The sequence below is a fragment of the Aphelocoma coerulescens genome, chromosome 4 (assembly GCF_041296385.1).
Source record: "Aphelocoma coerulescens isolate FSJ_1873_10779 chromosome 4, UR_Acoe_1.0, whole genome shotgun sequence".
NCBI lineage: Eukaryota > Metazoa > Chordata > Aves > Passeriformes > Corvidae > Aphelocoma > Aphelocoma coerulescens.
In genome coordinates this window covers 19,539,320-19,546,743 of record NC_091017.1, presented here as the reverse complement: position 1 = coordinate 19,546,743, position 7,424 = coordinate 19,539,320, and positions in this window count along the sequence as shown.

Sequence of the window (7,424 nt, the reverse complement as noted above, 5' to 3'; positions counted from 1 at the left end):
TTTGTGTGCATCTAGACAATGGGAACTTTTCCTTGGTCAGGGAAGATTCAGTTAGAGCATACCTAGGCAAATTCAGCATTCACAAGTCCCTGGGCCCTGATGGGATGCATCCACAAGTGCTGAGAGCTGACAGACACCATAGCAAGGCAGCTCACGATCGTCTTGAAAAGCTGTGGCAATCAGGAGAAATTCCCAAGGCCTGGAAGAAAGCAAACGTCACCCCAGTCTTCAAAAAAGTCGAGGAGGACCCAGGGAACTAGTGACCAATCAACCACCTCAATCCCTGGAAAGGTAATGAAGCACCTTATTCTGGAGGCTGTCACTATCCATATGGATGACAAGAATGTGATCAGGGCAGTCAGCATGAGTTCATCAAAAGTAAATCTTGCCTGACCAATCTGGTTGCCTTCCATGATGAAAAAACTATCTGCATGGATGAGGGCAGAGCAGTGGATACTGTCCACCTCGACTTCAGCAAGGCTTTGTCTCACAAAATCCTCACAGGCAAACTGAGGAAGTGTGGGCTGGGTAAGTGGGCAGTGGGGTGGATGGAGAACTGACTGACCGGCAGATCCCCGAGGGTGGCAATCAGTGGCACAGGGTCCACTTGGAGGTAATTGCACAAGCTTTGGATCCTATTATCAACCTGTATCACCTTGCTTTAAGGACTCTTTTCTTGAGAGACAGAAGTTCACTTTTGGCTCCTTCAGTTATTGTATGTACAATATTTGTAAAACATGAAAAATGAAAATAAAACTAGTTCACTTGTAAACCAAACATTTACTGACAAGCAGCTGATCTCAACTAATCCATTGCTTTATATTAATACTTAATTTACAATCTCATAGTCTCTGATTTATTGGTTTTTATAGCCTGTTTCATTTTCAGCTGCTGACTGGGAATTTCTTTTTATAATAAGCTTTTTATAATAAGCTTTTTTTTCTTATTGAGTAATTATGATGTGTTGCATGGGAATGGGCCAGGCTTTTTGAAAAAGTCTTCATTTTTCAAAAGATTGGAAAGCATTTAGAAATTGACTAAAGATCCTCTGACATTTTCAGAATGAAAACAGAATTTTTGTTTTTATGTTTGCACTTATTTTCTTCCTATGATGCTCAATCATTTTTGTTTCAAAGAATAAAAAGGTCAAACCAAAATGCTGTGGTTTCAAACTAAATGTTTGAAATTCTTAGGTTGTGACCTAACAAAGAGTTTATGAAAAAAAAATTATAGTTCTTACATTTCATCCCAAGATAAACAATCGTAGCCTGACTAATATTTCTTATTTGGGAAAATCCATTTTTTCACCATGTTTTTTTAACTTTCATATTCACTTTTGTCCAAATCTATTATATTTGCCTTCTTTTCAAAGAAGAGAAAGAAAATGTCTTGAAATTGCCTGGTAGCAAAAGTTATTTCATGATAAAATATAAATTTTCCTTTTTCCCCTTAACTATATAATTACTAAACACCCTGCTTTGAAAAATTAAAACAAATACTTCCATTTTGAGGTATTTTCTCATGCAGACGGGAAAATGGCTATGGATCATGGACTTTATTCAGCCTCCTCTTTATTCTGGTCATTTTTGATTAGGAAACTCTTCACTTCTAATAACTAAGTAACACTAATATGCTCTAATGCTTTAGTTAAGTAGACTTTATTGCATCCTAGTGGGAATGCTGTACTCTGGGTTATTGGTTTGCCTCTCACAGGAATAGCAGGTCATACAAGTGTTCTGACTATTACACAATACACAGGCCCAGTTCTGCTTTTGGATATTACAGCAGGTTTGCAAGGCTGAGTACCAAATGAAGCAATAGAGTACCAAGGGGAAATCAAATCAAATGGTTTTACACTTCCAGTGACATGAAGAAAGGATTACTCTTGTTCTGTTCATACTGAAAAGCAATTATTTTGTAATGATGATCACAAATTATCCTCGTAATAATGAATCTTTGCTATGGTTTTAAATAGTTCTAATTTATTGCCCATATTTGGCATGTTATTGACAAACATTGCCTTGGATGGTATTACTAACCATCCCTGCAGTTTTGTCAAATTGGAAACTGTTTTATAACCACAACAGTTACACAGTCACGTAAATGCTTTTATAGAACAAACAGATAAAAAGCCAAAAAAAAATATTTCCCTAAAGCTATTAGGAGGGAGGACAGGTAAACCTGAGCTAATGCTGGGAAAAAGGGAAGATGGGTCATCCTTGAGGTGCTGAGGTACATCCTGCAGCACAGCAGAGGATTGTGGTGTACAGGGATGTTTCCTGAGCCAAGAAAAACCCCGAGTAAAGACAGATTCTGTAAGAGGGCCTGTAGGGATAGGACAAGGAAGAATGGTTTTAAACTAGAAGAGAGTAGATTCAGACTATATGCAAGGAAGAATTTTTTACAATGAGAGCATTGCAAAACTGGAGCAGGTTGCCCAGAGTGGTTGTAGATGACTCATCCCTGGAAACATCCAACATTATGTTGGACAGCACTCTGAGCAACCAGATTAGTTAACTATGTCCCTGCTCATTGCAGGACTAGATGATCTTTGAAGGTCCCTTCCAACCCAAACATGCTATGATTCTGTGATTCTATGTGTTTTGCAGCCACAGGTGGTTGTCCCATGTCCCAAAGGTTTCCCTGCTTCTTTGGCTTACCAGATGGTCAGTAAGGTCAGCCAGGGCTCACTACTGAATGGGTGACCCTGCACAGGCAATGAGGGCAGCAGCTGCAATGGCCAGTATGGTATTTGCAAGAATGGCCTGCAGATCAGTTGTGGTGTGCTACTGAAGCACAGGAGATGCTACCAGTTCCCTTTCTCAGCACTCAGGAGACTAACTTAAAGGTAAACCAAAAACACTTTTTAAGGGGAATTCTCATTTCACTGCTGCAAGCATCTTTCTGTGTAGCAAGAGTGAGTCATCTGGGGAGATCATGACAGGCAGAGGTAGGAGCAGGACAACAACTGAGATGACAAACTATGCACTGTGGCACTCTGAAATGGCCTCTGAGTGGCTCTCTGAGGGAACTGACAGGCTTTGTGCTACTGTCAGCTCCCTTTGCCTCCTGTTCACAGATGGCAAGCCGATGAGAAGGGAAATAGCTGCACTTATCAAGTCAGTAAAAGATTTATATCAAGAGGTGGGATGCCTGCATGGTGTGGGAAGTCATGGTGTAGAAGCACTAAGTAGTTTTAAGCAGCTGCAATTACATGATCTCAGCTAATTACTGCTGTTATAAATAAAACAGCTGAACAGTAATAAAATACAAAGAGCTAGGCTCATGTCAAACCCTGCATCAGTGAACACAGTGAAGAAAAGCCATTTTCACTGTCCTTCACAGAGTCTGGAAAGAATAATGTCCCTGTTTTGAGTGGGAATAATGAGTAGAAGTCAGCTCACATGGAGCAGGGACCCTGCTGCTGCCTCTTCATGGTTGGTGGAGCCATCATGGGGACAAATGCCCCAAACCTTCAGAGAATGCAGGCCTGACAGGGAGCTTATTTCTTGCTGGAGACAGACCTTGCTGCATGTCTTGGCTGTTTTCAGGTTTTGGAATCTGAAACAATCCATATGGGCCTTAGGTTTTCTGAGTTCTTATTTTTGATGAAAATCTACTTCATTGACATAACTGACATAACTGAGAACTCAGTGTCATCCCGACTTTGAAATAATTCTTCTCCTGCTCTGAACATCACCATCCTGATCTCAGTTCCATCACTGAATTGAATCATTTAAAGGATTCAAATCCAGATCCTTTTCATGACTACAAGCATGTCCTTATACATCAAAGCTATCCTTCAGAGACACAATACAATAAAAATTTAGAAAAATAAATTAATAAAACTGCTTGTTCTTTAGACTCTGGCCTGAAGTGTCAAATTTCCTGTCTGTGCCAAACATATCTCCAAACTACTTTTTTTTGCCAAACCTCAATGTCCTACGGAGTTTTGTAATTTACCCAGAGTAGGTATTTGGTATATATTCTAATATGAACAAGTCATGGGAAAATGTACCAGGAGCAAAATATAGATAACATAAGGACATTTTACTTACTCCCTACACAACAGCACCTTTCAGGATCAGCAAGCCTGGCCCCTTTGCCTGTTATCATCTGCTGCTGATTTGCTGATGTGAAGATTTTCTCTTTTCTCAGCAACTTTCTCAATGAAAATAGAGCAAGACCTCAGACGCACCTCAGGATCATACTCATCCCGCTTTCTTTCTCCAACTTTTTCACTGGCAGTAGGTATGCCATGGGCAGCAGTCCTCCCTTACTCTAATTCAGAGAAAACACCACTGCAGAGACACCACAGCAGTATGAAGAGAGCAAGTGATACATTTTACAAGCTGGTTGCACAGAGACAGTAAGTGCAGACAAATTATTTAATAAAATAAATGCATAATGGCTGTAAAGCAGTTTCTGAAGATACTTAGAAGTGTGCTCTCTGAAAATGTTAGTGTAATCCTAAGAGTGCTTAAAATAATACTCTTATAAAAATAGCAAAAGTGCTGTTTATAAATTGATTTGTAGAGTATTAGCTGTACTTTGTCACGCTATTGGAAGATGATCAGCTTTAAGGCACAGATAAAACCCTCACTGATCTTTCTGAGAGTTTACTCAATATTACGTCACGTTTACAGCTCAATTATTTGGATGAAGAAACTTCTAAGTACTCCTCATATAAACTCTCAGGCTGGAAATATGGGATGGTAGCATACTTATAATTCCTTTACCATAATCCATATTAGCATGGCCATGTCCCAGTATTAAGATAGGGGCTCACTGCTTTGTAGACAGCATAGGAACTGTGCCCTACAGACTCCTCCAATTTCAAGCATTTTGGTGTTGTGAGGGTACATGGGGACATGTCATGACACATGAAAGACACGACGTGATTATAAAGTTATGCAAAACAAAACAACAACAACAATGTTGAGAGGCAATAGCTTCTTGTGTGTCTCCATGGCTGGCTTTCATCCTCCTTTTGCTGCCCTGCTTTCCTCTTGGCTCTGCTCCTTTCAGCAGGAAGCTATCACTTATCAGGAAATCATAGGATGTTTTGGGTTGGAAGAGACATTTAAAGGTCATCTAGTCCAACCTCCTGCAATGAGCAAGGGCATCATCGACTGGATCTGGTTGATCAGAGCCCTGTCCAACATAACACTGAATATTTCCAGGGATGAGTCACCTACAATCATTCTGAGCAACCTGTTCCAGACTTTCAACACCCTTATTGTAAAAAAATTCTTTCCCTTATATAGCCTGAATGTATTTTCTTCTAGCTTAAAACCATTCTTCCCTGTCCTACCCCTACAGGGCCTCTTAAAAAATCTGCCCCTATACTTCTTGTAAGTTCCTTTAAACTGCAACAAGGTATTCCTGGAGCCTTCTCTTCCCCAGGCTGAACCCCAGCTCTCTCACTGCCTTTCCTTAGAGGAGAGGTATTCCATTCCTCTTGCATGGGCCCCTCATCCCTGTCACGATGGGAGAGTTTTGGGATGGAGATGGATGTTTATGAGGGAGTGAGACAGACCCTTGCTTTCAGCCATAACTCTTCAAAGCCTGAAATATGCACCAAAGTATAAGAATGTCACAGCACATGGTGATACTGTGAAAATATTTCCAGAGTTGGTTTCCTTGGAAACTTTGCATAAACCTGGGAAGGGCAGGAAATGGCTTTTACCTGCCTTTAAAGGGAAATTAATAATTTCTCTTAGGAGAGATTTTTCTATTGATGGCTGGCCACACTTTCATTCTTTGTTGCTTTAACTCCCAGGCTGTTGCTTAGACCAATGCAAGAGGAAGCACAAACAGCATCAAATTCAGGTAGGGTTGAAAGTCTGCTTGGTGTTGATAGAAATTACTATACAGAGTGCTGGTTGTTTTGCACAGGTCTTTAACCCTGAATGAAAACAAACCAACCAAAAAAACACCCCCAAAACCAGTCTAGTCTGTTCACCTTGCCACTCAGCTGTGTGTCAGACTTTATCTACTGACTCCTATAACAAAATTATGACTTCAGTTAAATTAATGGGAAAGTTCCATGTACCCATTAAAATGTAAGATTTGCTCCTGGAAGTTTCCTGACCTAAGTGCTGGTTTCAAAGTCTGTTAAACAAAGTGCTGATTTGTCATTGCTTCAGATGTTTTAATGCCCAGAGAGACCATGCTTCAACTTATATCGGATCTCCAAAGCCAAAACCCCATAATTTCTTTCCGGAATCCTTTTAAATTTTGGAACTGGAAACTACTTTTAGGCTGGTTTTACAAGCTTCAGTGAATGCACCGGTTTGTGGCTTGTTGCAAGAATTAACCAGTCATCTTTACAAAGAGTTGCCCAGACTGAATGAAAACCTCTAGAGATACTCATTTAGCTTACTGAACTGGTGCTGGATGAAAAGACTGATAGATACATGGTGTTTTCCCGGATCCAAGTTACTACTTGGATATAGTCAGTGTGTTTGACTGAAGTAGTTAACTACAGCATTCTCAGACATGATGGCAACCCATCAGCTCTGCCACTACTAGTTAGCTTCATTCCAGCATCAGTAGTTGTTTTGTTAGCAGAGGACTTCTCAAAAGCTTTGCCAAATGGTTTGCTTTGGATGCCTAAACCTTAGAAGCAGTTTAATGTCAATAAAAGTGGGCATAATAAGTTAGGTAAAAAAAATCAAATAAAATTAATTGCTCAAGTGATATATGAAAATAATGTGGCAGAAAATCAAACTGTACTTTCCTCTCTTTGCCTTTATATTGATTTTAGGGAAAAGCAGCAGTTTGTTTTCCTGGCTTTCTTGTTCATAACTTCTCAATTTTACTCAATGATTATAACTTTGTTCCATTGCAAACAGAGTTATTTTATATATAGAAAATCTAAACACATACAGATTTCTCCCAACACTTAACTTTTATTTGAGAACCCACTTTTTCTGTGCTAACACATCCAAAGTATTTTTACCAATCACTAATTCTGATGCACAAAAGAGCACATAATCTTTACCTGTAGTGCCTACATCAAAGAAAATATTTACCTGGCATCTCACAAAAATCTAAATGACTCACCAGCAAATGTCCTAGCCTTGTGTCAGTCTGCCATCAGTAGTTGCACTGATCCTGAAATAGGAGGGACATGTCCTTGCTGGTAGGATGAAGGAGAGCATTCAAAGGACTCACATGGAAAGGAACATGTTCAAATAGCCTTAGTTCTCTAAAGAATTGGAACTGAACCCAGAAATACATGCAAAATTATGCCCTCTTCTCTTCTGTCTAGTTGCTTCATCTCTGAATGCTTTGTTGGACCATTTACAATAGTGGCAGGCAGCTTTAATTAAGATATTAAATTTACTTGTTCTAATTACTGGGGTTTTTTCCCTGATTCCATTCGTTCTTGTATTTGATTGTTCCTTGCAATGTAGTCA